Here is a 14,680-nt window from a genome sequence, read left to right as displayed (position 1 = left end):
ATTGTTATGTTAAATGAGAGGTGACTTTCTATATTTGATAGTATTGGACCATAGGATGTTTTATTTTGCATGCAAAAGCTTTTCAAGAATGTACTAGAGCTTGAATGTGTAGAAGACTGCAAACTGGGGAGGGGCAGCAGGAGAATGAGCTGAATTGGTAAGTGGAAATTACCTCCTTGTGGAGAAGTTTTAGCACGGCTGTGGCATCGCATTGGCTCAGATTATTTCCTTAATGTCAACATTTTCAAATTCTAGCAAGAGGTGTGGGTAGACACCAGAAATGCTCAATCCTTCTCCCAGAAGCAGAGGAGAGCACTGAGGTGCTCAAACTCAAATACTGTGTTGCATACAAACTGAGCAGATTGAATTAAAACAATTTGGACTAGCATGTCCTTGAGGGAAGACCTTGCTGTCAAACAAAACCATTTGACCTGTGGTGGTTTGGTTTTGTTTTTTCCTCTTGTCAGGAATGCCTTACTCCAAAATGTATGGATAGATGACATATTGTGAAATTTACCCAAAAAAGAGTTTTTTCTTGGTGTTTTAAAAATTAACCTTATACAATTATAGGACCCACTATATAAGATCCAAGTAAAATTTACAAAAACTCTGTAAAACTGAAAAACACAGTACTATACGAGTATATTTGTCAGAAGTCTTTGTTAATTAAAGTTCCTTGCTTAAATATCATGGCAAATGATTAATTCCTGAACATTTCTTTAGGATGAGAAAACAGAATTAATAAATATAAAGCAAGAGACACTAGATAAGTAAAATTTTTTAAGGATACTTTTCAACAGTGAATTTATATTACTAGTGAATATATATGCGCACACATACATACATATATACTATAATTCATAGTGTATAAAAATAATATATGCACTATCGTATATAAGTGTATCTATTTCCTCGTGTATGTTTATTGATACTGTTTTTAAAAGCATGCTTGCTAAATCATCTATCAAGGCCAATAATAGATAAGGACAAGTATTTTTTGGGGGAAAAAAAAGCATCACTTTATTTTTTACAAAAATAAAGAAATTTGGAGCAATGATGATAATAAGAGCACAGGAAAACTACTTTTCAGGCATTCCACAGTGCATTTCAATTCTGCTACAATGTTGCTATATTATTTAGGTTTCCTGTTGCCCAGGCCTTGTGCACAGACCTCCTAGCATTACAGAATGGTTTAAATCTTCAAAACTGATCTAGTTTAGGTATAAGAGGAAACTCACACCTGAAGTTTTTCCTTAGGGAGGGGAATAAAGGAAGAAGAAATTACTACCTACATACCTTAGAGGTCTCCTGATGCTGAGTCATGGTGTTCAGTTCTGCTCAAATGCCTCCTGGCTGAGGTGGCTGATTAACAGCTAATAAAATGGAATCTAGAAGAAAATGAGAAAGAATGGAGGGGGGGCAGAAACTTAAAGATATTTATTGCCTAATGACACACACTAAATTCTGAGTAATAAGTAGAATGGCAGTGCTACTTGTTGGATCTGGCTGAGTTGACAGTAGGAGAATAACAGCTCCCGTGCTGGGTGACAAGATCATAGCAGTAGAATTAATGGCCTAACAAGGGGAGAATGTATCAACAAAGGGATTCAAGAAGCACTGCCCTTGTACTTATCTGAACCTCTCTGTCTTCTTTCTAGTCTCAACCCAAGCCATTAGTCAATTTCATTTAAAAGACATAATGTTCAGATAAACAGTAGTTTCCGGATCATGTAAGGGAAATCTGGAATAAGATGTGCTCAGTTCCTGCTTCCCACAGTGGTTATCATTAATTTTTATAGGCTACCAATTGGGAGGAACCAACAAAAAAATTGATGAGAATTTTTAAATGTCTTCTTAGATATATATGAGGCACCAAAATGAGTTTAGATAGTGATTGTTATGGCAGCATATAATTGTGTTAGATATAATTGGAAATGGAGACTGAATATATTACAAAAACATATATTAAAAAGGAAACAGGGCAAATGGAATTAGAGTAGTGAAACATCAAACATAAGATTTTGAAAGAAAAATGTACTTTAATTTTAGTTGATATAATTATTAGTGATTCTTAAAATCAATGTATAAAAAATTCTGAAGTAACAGATTTACTAAGGGTTTACAATTTCTTTAAATATAAATTTTAAAAGTGACTTAGAGTGAGAAATAATTGACAATAATATTTTAAAATAGAAAGCTGTAATATTTCTTATAGGGAATAAATACTGACATAGCTAAAATAGATTTGTACTTGTAATAAATTGAAGTAGAAATCTCTCTTTATATATATAGAGAGAGGGAGAGAGTATAGTATGTATATACTCTTTATCTATCTATCTACCTATCTATCTAGTTTTCTACTTAGTAACTACCATAAGTGATCTGTAACTACCATAATCCTAAGTGGTAGTTACATATTATATGAAATATATATATATTTCATATATATATTTGAAGTATATATGAAATATATACTATATGTGAAATATATATACACTATATATGAAATATATACAAGTTAATATATAGTATAGTATATATTTACTATATATACTATATATGCAAATATCTATACTATATAGTACATATATGTACCATATTACTATAATATATAGTACATATATTAACTTATGTATACACATTTACATATAAGTAAATATATACATTTACATATAAGTAAATATATACACATTTACATATATGTATAAAAGTATACATTTACATATATAAGTAAATGTATATACTATATTTACTTAGGATTGTGGTAGTTACAGATTACTTATGGATGATTAGGAGGCCTACAAGTATTCGAAGAGAGGTAATATACCCATTTTCAATAAAGCAAGCTCATATGAAAATTAAGTAAATCAGAGCTTATGTTTAGACAACAACAAAATTTCCCATAGGGTGCTTCAGTGAACAGTCTCGATGAGTTGCAAGATTTGTGAAATTCACAGAAAACTTTTTCAAGTATGAATCTACAACAAAAAGTGATTGTTGGGAAATATCTTCTTTTCTCTCCAATTCAAGAAAAATGATTAAATTGGTTCCCCCTCAAAATGTTTTCCCTGAGTAATTAGCATCTGAAATATCTTTCTTTCAGATTTGCTCTTAAGGGTTGACTCTGAGGAGTGCCTCGGTTTAATATAGCTTTATGAATACTTCACCAATTTATTCCCTCTTATTGTAAATATACCTTTTACTCCATTTTCATTGTTCATCAATCTCTTTCTTCTCACAAGGCAACACAGTGCAATAAGGAAGCATTTATTGAGGATCCTCTTGTTTGATTTTGCTAGGTACTCTGGTTTTGCAGAAGCAAAAGAAGATGGGCCTGTGCTTTCAATGGGAACAAACAAGTCAAATGCAGGGGGGAAAAGGCACAGCATAGGATCACCCAAAAATATTTGGTAAAACCTTTTTCTGTCATAGGAGAAATGAAGAATTATGCACAACATTTTAAAAATTGCACATGGAGGAAGAATATGCATAAAGGTACGGAGGCTAAAATTAATAATATATATTTTAATGTCAGTACTGAAACAGAGGGATTGGATGGGTGGTGTAGTTGAGAATAAACAAGGTGGGGGCAGGTTATTAGGAACTTAGCCACCAGAATAACATGTTTAGATTTTAGGCAGTGAACACCCACAGACATTATTTAATCTCAGTGGAGGCATTTAATGATAAAGAAGTATCTGATTCCTGAATCAGACAAATTCTCAGCATTTCTTTTTAATAGCTGCTAATCCTAAATTAAATAATCATGCACCACATAAATACTTTTTGATTGCATATTTGACAGTGGCCCCATGAGATTATAATGGAGCAGAAAATTTCCTGTTGCCTAGTGATATGGAGCAACACATTACTGTTTTTCTATGTTTAGATATGTTTAGATACACAAATACTTACCATTGTGTTATACTTGCCTATAGTATTCAGTACAGTAACATGCTGTTCATGTTTGCAGCCGAGGAACAATAGGCTATGCCATATAGCCTGTGTGTGCCTGTGTGTGTAGTAGGCTAGACCATCTAGGTTTGCATAAGTACACTTTGTGATGTTCCCACAGTCTAAATCACCTAACTGTGCATTTCTTAGAATGTATCCTCGTAGTTAAGTGATGCATAACTGTATTGTATTAACCATGTCTTTTATTTTCTGTATTCTGATACTTTAGCTTTGCCGACCCTGGAAGGACTACCCTTCCTAGGTGTTAGTTGATTACTGGAGTTAGTATACAACTTGCCCCTGAGTAAACGTTTCAAATGCAAACCAACCAATCCAGAGCCCCACCACTACAACCACCTTCCTTATCTGGGTTCTCACACTCTGGGCCAGTATCCACTTGGCTAATCACTTAGGGGACACATACCAGACAAGCGACAAATGAAATTTTTCAAACTAGCTAATCCTGAACACTGATCTGCTCCTGTTCATTCTGGTGAAAACCACACAGTCCCCCTGTCTCCCTCTGCATCCTGACCAGCCTCAGTTCTTCTCCTCCATGTTGCTCCTCATGGTGTGCTGTGCCCTTTGCTCTGGTGGTCTTTGGGTTTAACAAGTGAATTTTTGTTGTTGTTGTTGTTGTTGTTGTTGTTTGAGACCAAGTTTCATTCTGTCGCTGAAGTCTAATCGTGCAGTCTTGGCTCATTGCAACCTCCTGGAGTGCAATGGAGTGATCTCGGCTCACTGCAACCTCCGCCTCCCAAGTTCAAGCGATTCTCCTGCCTCAGCCTCCTGAGTACCTGGGATTACAGGCATGCGCCCCCACGTCTGGCTAGTTTTTGTATTTTTCAATAGAAACGGGGTTTCACCATATTGGCCAGGCTGGTCTCAAACTCCTGGCCTCAGGTGATCCGCCCGCCTCAGTCTCCCAAAGTGCTGAGATTACAGGCATGAGCCACAGGACTTGGCCAACAAGTTATCTTTACAATGACAGTCGTCTCCAGATCTGTTTTCCTTACCAAACCTAAATAATAAAACCTACATTAAAAATCTTCTAAATTTTAATACAAACTAACATAAATAGAAATATCACATTCCCAGGACATGAAATAAATTAGCCAAGTCTTTTTCCTTAAAAAAAAAAAAAAAAAAATCATTACCTTTTTACTCAACGTTATCTTATTTTGAATTTAAGGATAAATTCTGAGTGAATCTCTTATAAAAATAAGCTTAACTATTTTCCAAGTCGTGGTTGATAGAGAGAGAGTATATCCTGTAGAAATATGAATGAGCAATTAGAAGTTTTCAGTCTTATGTCAAGATACCTAAGTCTAAAGTTTTAAATATTTTCCTGAAATTGTTTTAACTTGTAGTATGTCATATCTACTGCATGAAAACAAGCATTTACTTTGTCAAACAACTAAATCAATGCTGAGGGAAAATGCTATCTTTATACTACTTGAATGTAGAAATTTTGAAACTGTAACTACCAAATGCTAGTGTTGTTTACATAATGTCTTTAATATCTGATGAGCAACTACAGGACACATCCTAACAAAAAGAAATTCTGCTACATTAAGTCACAAAATTGAATTGAACTCTCTTGAGAATAGTGTCCAAGGAGAGATTGTTAATCAGTGAATGCAAAATTTTAGAACAATGAACCAAATGCAATTAACCAAAAGACTAACAAGAATTGGACCACACAGAAAACCGTGCCCTGAAGAATATGTATCACAAGATAGTATCTTTTGGTGGTGCACTCCATTATTTTAAAACACCATCACTGAAAGAAGAGAACAGTAAATGATTTCAAGGGGTTGAATAATTCAAATATTAAATGCATGTTTGATTTTATGGCCATTAACACCCTTTCACCCTTTCTACTCCTAGATTGCATTATAAGTTATTACTGCAATCGTAATAGCCCTTTGAGAAATAAACTTTTGATAAACTCAAGTGGCAAATTGATGACAATTTAGTTGGGAATAGGTTAGAAAAGATACTAGTCATGATAGCAGATGGAAGGGCAGCAAGGTAGGTGGCTGGGAGGGAATCTGGAGGCGGAGCTGTGCCAGAAAGAACATAGGAATTTAAACAGATGGAAGATGATATATCAGTTGGCAAGGATAGCCGCTGAGTGACAAGCAGAAGAATCTATTGAAGAACTGGGTGGATAGGCAGCCAATACGTGAATTAGATGAACCAGTAATAAAAGAAATAGATCAGTATGAGGGCACCCAAGCTCCAGAACAAACAGACAAGAACAATAGAAAACAACTACAATTTGTCCCTTTGCTTGAAACTGAGGAAATGACTTTCACTATAATCTTTTAAAGTGCTTTGAAGTGATGATGAATAAATGATGATAAATAAGATGATCATCTTCTACAGGAGGAAAATTTTAATATAAAATTTAAAGATTCTTACCACTAAATAAATATATTCTATAAAATTATTATGTGCATACAATTTATTTTATGTCCTAGTTTTGGGTTTCCTATAAATTGAGTTCTGGCCCTGGCTTGGTTAACGTATGAGGCTATGGGGAGCTGGCTGGAAAATAATACTGATGCACAGTAAAAGTGGAGAATAAAAACTTTAATTCCTTTCAAAAAATAGAATTTACCAGACTATGGCAAATGTGAATATGATATTATCTTTATAAAAATAGCTTATGTTGTTTTTGTCCATTAAAAATGATAATAGCAATGTCTCAAGGAGGATAAAGAATACCATTACAAGTCATTTGGTCTCTCTTCTGCCTTCAGACTTACCTACCCTTAAATCACCATATTCTTATGCAATTATTCATACTTGCAAGCATTTAGTATAATTGTGTAGTGCAGTTATGCATTTTTAAATGATAGCTGTCATTATGGGTTGATAGAAAGTACCATACCCAGGAATATTTGTAGGAAAGACTTGGCTTAATATGACCATTCTGATTGACCTTCAGATAATTACATGGTTTCTTAGCGGAAAAGATAATTTCAGGTTGCCACATTACAAGCTTAAAATTAACATTCTTTTTATTCTTCCATCTAGCCTACAAACTTGTTTTTCTACTACTGTCGACCATATTTCTCAGGCCAGTCTATTACTTTCTAGTTTACTAGCCAAAGCCCATATGCTATTATGCCTGAAACTGTGTTGTTTTACTGCCAATATGATCATTTCTAAATTATCTGTATTCCAGTCAATCCCACACACGGAAGCAGGGATCATTTATCTCAAGGGTTGTCTGAGTTATATGAATATTCTTTTCAAGTGATTTTTTTTAGCTAGCACTTTAATCTCTTGCATTAAGTTTCTGAGCACAGGCTAGTAGCAGTGTCTTCTGAAATTCTAAGTGCTATTTACACACACACACACATGCACACACACTTTACACACACACACACACGCGCACACACACACACAAGTTGGAGCAGTTTCCTAAAGAACCAGATGAGGCAAATTCTACACATATGCCAGGCACTAGGCCAGACATTGAGGGATACAAGGATAAATCAGATATGAACCTTTTCATCAGAGTTTATATTTTGGTGGATGAACAGGTATATATACACACACACACACATATATGTATATATGTATATGTATACAGGTGTATATATACATACATATACAGGTATATACACATATATGATAATATAATCATATATATGCATATATAGTATATATGTATATATCATATTTGTATATATGTCATATATGTATATATTATAATACATATAATATGTATATAGGTATATATAATAAATCAGATATTATGGTACACTTTAATATATGCAATATTATTTTCATGTAATATATGCATATATCATCCTCCCTAATTATGAATCTCGAGGTTAGGGAACACACTAATTTATTAATTAGTAAATATTTATTAAGCCTGTTTTATGTACAATGTTTATGCAAAGGGAAGATTTTTCCCTGTTGCCATGGGCAAAACAGTCTATTGAAAAAGAGAGAAACTACTATCAGAGTGAACAGGCAACCTACAGAATGGGAGAAAATTTTTGCAACCTACTCATCTGACAAAGGGCTAATATCCAGAACCTATAAAGAACTCAATCAAATTTACAAGAAAAAAAAAACAACCCCATCAAAAAGTGGGCAAAGGATATGAACAGATACTTCTCAAAACATTCATACAGCCAACAGACACATGAAAAAATGCTCATCATCACTCACCATCAGAGAAATGCAAATCAAAACCACAGTGAGATACCATCTCACACCAGTTAGAATGGCAATCATTAAAAAATCAGGAAACAACAGGTGCTGGAGAGGATGTGGAGAAATAGGAACACTTTTACACTGTTGGTGGGACTGTAAACTAGTTCAACCATTGTGAAAACAGTGTGGCGATTCCTCAAGGATCTAGAACTAGAAATACCATTTGACCCAGCCATCCCATTACTGGGGATATACCCAAAGGATTGTAAGTCATGCTGCTATAAAGACACATTCACATGTATGTTTATTGCGGCACTATTCACAATAGCAAAGACTTGGAATCAACCCAAATGTCCATCAGTGACAGATTGGATTAAGAAAATGTGGCACATATACACCATGGAATACTATGCAGCCATAAAAAAGGATGAGTTCATGTCCTTTGTAGGGACATGGATGCAGCTGGAAACCATCATTCTCAGCAAACTATCACAAGAACAGAAAACCAAATACCGCATGTTCTCACTCATAGGTGGGAATTGAACAATGAGATCACTTGGACACAGGAAGGGGAACATCACACACCGGGTCCTCTTGTGGGGAGGTGGCGGGGACGGATAGCATTAGGATATATACCTAATGTAAATGACGAGTTGATGGGTGCAGCACACCAACATGGCACATGTATATATATGTAACAAATCTGCACGTTGTGCACATGTACCCTAGAACTTAAAGTATAATATGTACAATAAGTGCATATAAATTGGGCTCTAACCCAAATCAGGAGAGGACATCAATGAAGAAATCAAAGGATACACAGGATAGTTTTTAAACTATTTAAGTATTTGTATAATGGTTTATTCATTGTTGTTGTAAAATAATTGTGTTGACTATAAACTTTGGAGGTTCAGACTAAAAAAGATACATGTATTTAATGAACACAATTTGAAAGGAAGCCAGTTATGTGTTTGGAGTTGAGATAATTATTTAAGTATTACCTCACTTAATCCTCTCCAGAAGACTATGATATCCTCACTTTTAAGATGGACGTTACACTATTATTTTGTTCAGGATTAAGATGTTAAAGTTTTTCTTTCACATCACCATAATTTTGCTAAATTTTCTTGGCACTATGCATAAACTTTTACAGTCAATGCATTTATATATTCAATGATACTTTGGAACCCCTATATTCATTAGATTGCTCATCTCCCTTTCCTTTTAACTAAAATGTATATAATGGGGCCGGTACAAAGTTACATGTTAATTTTTATTCAGGTGCTATTGATTAGGAGATTGGAGGGGGGCCTCAAGATGGCGGACTAAAGCACTTCATGCCCACCTCCTCCACTTTAAAAACCAAAATAGTGTATAGACAGTCACATATTGAATCCATTATCTGAGAGAGAGTGGTGGAATTCAACAGGGAAGTGACAGAAAACACCAAAAGCAGGAAGGAGAAGCGAGAGAGAGATAGTCTGCCTGCCCAGAATCAGCTGGAAGCTGGAAGTGACTTCCCAGCCCAGGGAGTAGGTGAGCAAGAGACATCCAATGGCCCACATGTCTATTATGGAATTATGCCGTCCTGGCTATAGGAGAACACTTTATTCTTCTCAACCCCTGAAACTATCATAGGGAGCTGCCAATAGACTGTGGGAAGGAACTGCTCCAGGGAGGGAGCTTGCACTGGGTCCCACACCCTTTCTGAGACCTAAGTGGCCACAGCAATTTGCCATTTTTAAACCTAGCTTTTGACAGACTGCATGTTGTCCTGGGGTGCAGCAGCGTTGAGTCTGAGGTGTTAGGGAAACTTGGGCTGTCCCTGATGGGACTGAGGAGCAAGCCGAGAATGTTCCTGCAGCCAAGGCTAAGAAGCAAGTGAGGTGTGGGCTGTAGTGGCCAGTGCCAGGAAGCAAGCACTGCCAGGACAGAGACTGAGACACAAGTAGGATGCAAGTTGCCACTGAGACATGGATGCCAGCTAGGTGGACACTCTTGTAGCCAGGGCTAGGGCCTGAGCTAGGCTCAGGCTACCACTGCTAGTGGTGGAGTATGGGACAGACCTGTGTTTTCTCCCAGCTGTAGCCACTGAGGATAACCCCACCCTCTCCAATGGCAGGGTCTCAGTATGGCTGCTACTGCCTCTCCCCAGAGCATTCCACCTGGTACTTGAGGATTACCCTACCCCACCCACAATGGTTGGTGCTTGCTTTCACCATTCGGGATACTGAGCAAAAGGCCACCCAGTGCGGCATTGCACTTGCAAGACAGAACACATAGCCTGTGGCCTTGGGGATGGCCTAACCCAATTTACCACTCTGGAACCTGAGCACTCCTACTAGCGACCTGAAGTTGGCTTTAAACTCCCAGCTACTACCACTTCAGCTGGCACTTATCTGCAAGTGCCATCTGTGAGCCTGGAAATGGGCCTGCCCAGCCCATAGCTGCTACCACCAATATCAATGCACACCAACTGAGACCCAAAGAATTGTTCTGCCATTGCTATTGCCATCCTCCATGCCACACCAGCTGCCCAGTGCCCACATATCTGACCACCCACTTGGTCCACTGCTGCCACTACTGGAATCTGAGCAAGACATCTGGAGGTTCAAGAATCAGCCTGCCAGTAACTGCAAACAAAGGTACCTGTGTATACCACCCAGTGGAACAAAGATAGGCAAGCTTAGCCCACTGCTGCCAGCACTGTGGCCTGAACACTGGCCTGCCTGATATCCTAGTGCCCAGCATAACTTCACCACAGCCTCCACTAATAACCACACCCTAATCCACCAAAAAATGACAGGCATCACTAATGCTGTATGTAGCAAAAGAAATTATACAGAGATACATTTAGAATCAAAGTCAAAGTACCCTACCTGAACAATACCATAGAAATATCTTTAGGAAAAGTTCTCCCCTACAAAAGTAAATTCAAAAATAGGAAGAAGCAACAGTTACACCATATGTGCAGATATCAATGTAAGGACACATGAAGCATGAAAAAGCAAGGAAATATGACACTGCCAGAGGAACAGCATAATTCTTTAGTAATAGATCTTAATCAAAACAAAATTCACTATTTCAGGCAAATAATTCAAAATATTTACTTTTCAAAAGCTCAGTGAAACACAAGAGAAGTCTGAAAAATGATACAAAGAAATCAGAAAAGACAATCCAGGATATGAATGAGAAATTTACCAAAGAGAGGTTTTTTTTATTTAGGAAAAAACAAATAGAAATTCTGGAACTGAAGCACTTAATTGAAGGAAAAACAAAATACATTTGAAAGCATCAAAACTGGAAGGTAGATCAGGCAGAATAAATAATCTCAGAATTTGAAGATAGATCTTTGAAATAATGCAGTCAGACAAAAATATAGAAAAAAAATTTAAAAAGAATGAGCAAAGTCATCATGACATTTGGGACAACATAAAACCATTGGATAGTCAAGTTACTGGCATCCCCAAGGGTGAAGAAACAACAACAAAAAGATTAGAAACCCTGTTTAACAAAATGATAGATGAAAATTTCCCAAATCTAGCAAAAGGTTTAGACATTCAGATAAAAGAGGCTCAGCAATTCCCAGGTAGATAAAATGCAAATGTGTCTCCATGGTACATTATAGTATGATTGTCTAAAGCTATGGATAAAAAGCCAATCCTAAAAACAGCAAGAGAAAAGTATCTAGTCATTTATAAAGGAAACCCCATTAGACTAAATACAGATTTCTCAGTTGAACCCTTACAGGCCAGAAGAGAATTGGATGATCTATTTGAAGTGCTGAAAAAAAGTTGGTCAAAAATGCTATATCCAGCAAAATTATCCTTCATAAATGACATAGAAATAAAGTCTTCCCCGGCCAAGCAAATGCTGATGGAAGTCATAACCTTACTAGACCAGTCCTCCAAGAAATGCTCACAGGACTCCTAAACCAGAAAGCAAGAGAACAACATTCACCAGCATAAAAACAAGTAAAAATGTAAAATCACTGGTTAAAATAATAATACAAAGGAGGAAGAGATAACACTCACACAGTGCCACTGCAGAAATCCACCAAACCACAAAGAGTATCAATAAGAGAAAAACAAAGGGACAAGGAATATATACAACAACCAGAAAACAAAAATATGACAGGAACAAAGCCTCGCATATCAATAACAATCTTAAACATAAATGAACTAAATTCTACACTTAAAAGTTATAGACTGGCTGAATAGATAAGAAAACATGAACCAACTACATGCTACTAATAAGAAACTCACCTTACCAGTGAAGACACATATAAACTGAAAGTAAAGGAATGGAAAAAGGTATTCCACATAAAAGGAAACCAAAAGCAAGCAGGCATAGCTACATTTATATCAGGTAAAATGGACTTTAAGTATAAAACAGTTTAAAAAAAAGACAAAGGAGGTCATTATATAATCATAAAGGAATGAATTCAGTGAGAGAGTATAACAATTCTATATATACATGTACTCAGCACTGGAGTAGCCAGATTCATAAAGAAAATGTTACTAGATCTAAAGAGAGAGAGGCTATAAAGAATAATAGTGGGAGACTTTAATACTCCACTGTCAGCATTAGGCAGATTATCTAGACAGAAAATCAGCAAAGAAACATTGGATTTAAACTAGTCTTTAGACCAAATGGACATAATAGACATTTACACAACATGCTATTCAACAATGACAGAATATACATTCTTATCATAAATCTGTGGAAAATTCTCCAGTATAAATCATATGTGAGGCAGCAAAACAAGTCTCATACATTTTTTTAAAAAATTGAAATTATATCAAGTATCTTCTCAGACCACAATGGAATAAAACTAGAAGTCAATACCAAGAAGAACACTGAAAAGTAAACAAGCAGCTCCTGAATTAACATTGAGCCAACGAAGAAATTAAGATGAAAATAAAAAAGGTTTTGAAACAAATGAAAATAAAAACACAGCATACCAAAACCTATAGGGTACAGCAAAAGGAATGCTAAGAGAGAATTTTATAGCAATAAATGCCAACATCAAAAAAGCAGAAAAATTCACAATATAACAATGCACCTAAAGGAACTAGAAGAACAAGAACAAACCAAATCCAAAACTAGCACATGAAAAAAAAATAATAAAAATGAGACCAGAACTAAATGAAATAGAGACTAAATAAACAATACAAAGGATCAGCAAAACAAAAAGTTGGTTATTCAAAAATATAAACAAAATGGATAAATCTGCAGCTAGACTAATCAAGAAGAAAGACCTAAATAAACAAAATAAGACATGAAAAAGGATACATTACAACAGATACCACAGAAATACGGAAGATCATCAGAGAACTATTATGAACAACTATACACTGAAAAACTGGAAACTGATAAATTCCTAGAAACATACAACCTATCAAGGTTAAATCAGGAAGTATAAAACCTAAACAGACCAATAACAAGTAGCAAGATTGAATCAGTAATAAAAAGTCTCTCAACATAGAAAAACCCTAGACCAGAAGGATTCACCGTTGAATTCAATCATACATACAAAGAAGAAATAATAACTACCTTCCTGAAACCATTCCAACAAATTGAAGATGAGAGTATTCTCCCTATCTCATTTTATGAGGCCAGCATCGACCCGATACTAAAACCAGACAAGAACACAACAAAACAAGAAATCCCTAATATGTCTAAGGAACATGGACACAAAAATCCTCAACAAAATGCTAGCAAAATAAATCCAAAAGCATAACAAAAACATCATACACCTTGATGAAGTGGGATTTATACCAGGTATGCAAGGATTATTCAACATATGCAAATCTATAAAGGTGACACATCACATTAATAGAATGGGGGACAAAAACCATATGATAATACCCATAGATGCAGAAAAAAAATTTGACAAAAGTTAATATCCCTTTATGACATCAACTCTCAACAAACTAGGCATAGAAGGAATGTACCTCAATATAATAAAGGCCATATATGACAAACCCATAGCCAACATCGTATTTAAAGAGGGAAATCTGAAAGCCTTTTTCTTAAAAACTAGAACAAGGACGCCAACTGTCACCGCTCCTATTCCACATATGATTGATGCCTCAAATGCCCTGATTTGATCACTGTGAATTATAAACATGTGACAAAAGTATTCATTGCTCCATAAATTTGTACAAATTTTTTAAAGAGAAACAAAGAAATAAAAAGATATTTTTAATTAGGAGAAAGTCAAGTATAATTTAAAAATAAGCCACTCATAAACCCTAATCTAAGTTAAGTTAAAAAGGTCACTTTGCTTGAGTATGGAAAATACAACTGGCAAATACGGAATAAAGTGCCATTTGAGGAAATATGTACATTTTACAAGATGTTTGTTGCATGTACCCTGCTGAAATATCACCGAGTATCTTGAGGAATAAGTTTTCAATAAATTCATATTAATTAGCTCGTTATTGGTTCCCCTAAAATATGTATTGTTGATAGCAGGTAGAAAAAATAAGTTCAGTATTCAATAATAAAATAGGAAATTGCAGTTAATAATTTACTGTAT

General features: G+C 35.5%; 1 protein-coding gene across 4 annotated transcripts in view; it reads left to right on the top strand.

Annotated features, from left to right (window-relative positions):
- Positions 1-14,680, top strand: part of CNTN1 (contactin 1) — a 409,365-nt gene that overhangs the window by 138,015 nt on the left and 256,670 nt on the right. The gene's annotated exons all lie outside the window — the stretch shown is intronic.

This window comes from Trachypithecus francoisi, unplaced genomic scaffold, assembly GCF_009764315.1.
Source record: "Trachypithecus francoisi isolate TF-2019V2 unplaced genomic scaffold, Tfra_2.0 Lachesis_group11, whole genome shotgun sequence".
Lineage (NCBI taxonomy): Eukaryota > Metazoa > Chordata > Mammalia > Primates > Cercopithecidae > Trachypithecus > Trachypithecus francoisi.
The sequence above is the reverse complement of the archived record's forward strand: the minus strand, read 5'-3'. Positions and strand labels throughout refer to the sequence as shown.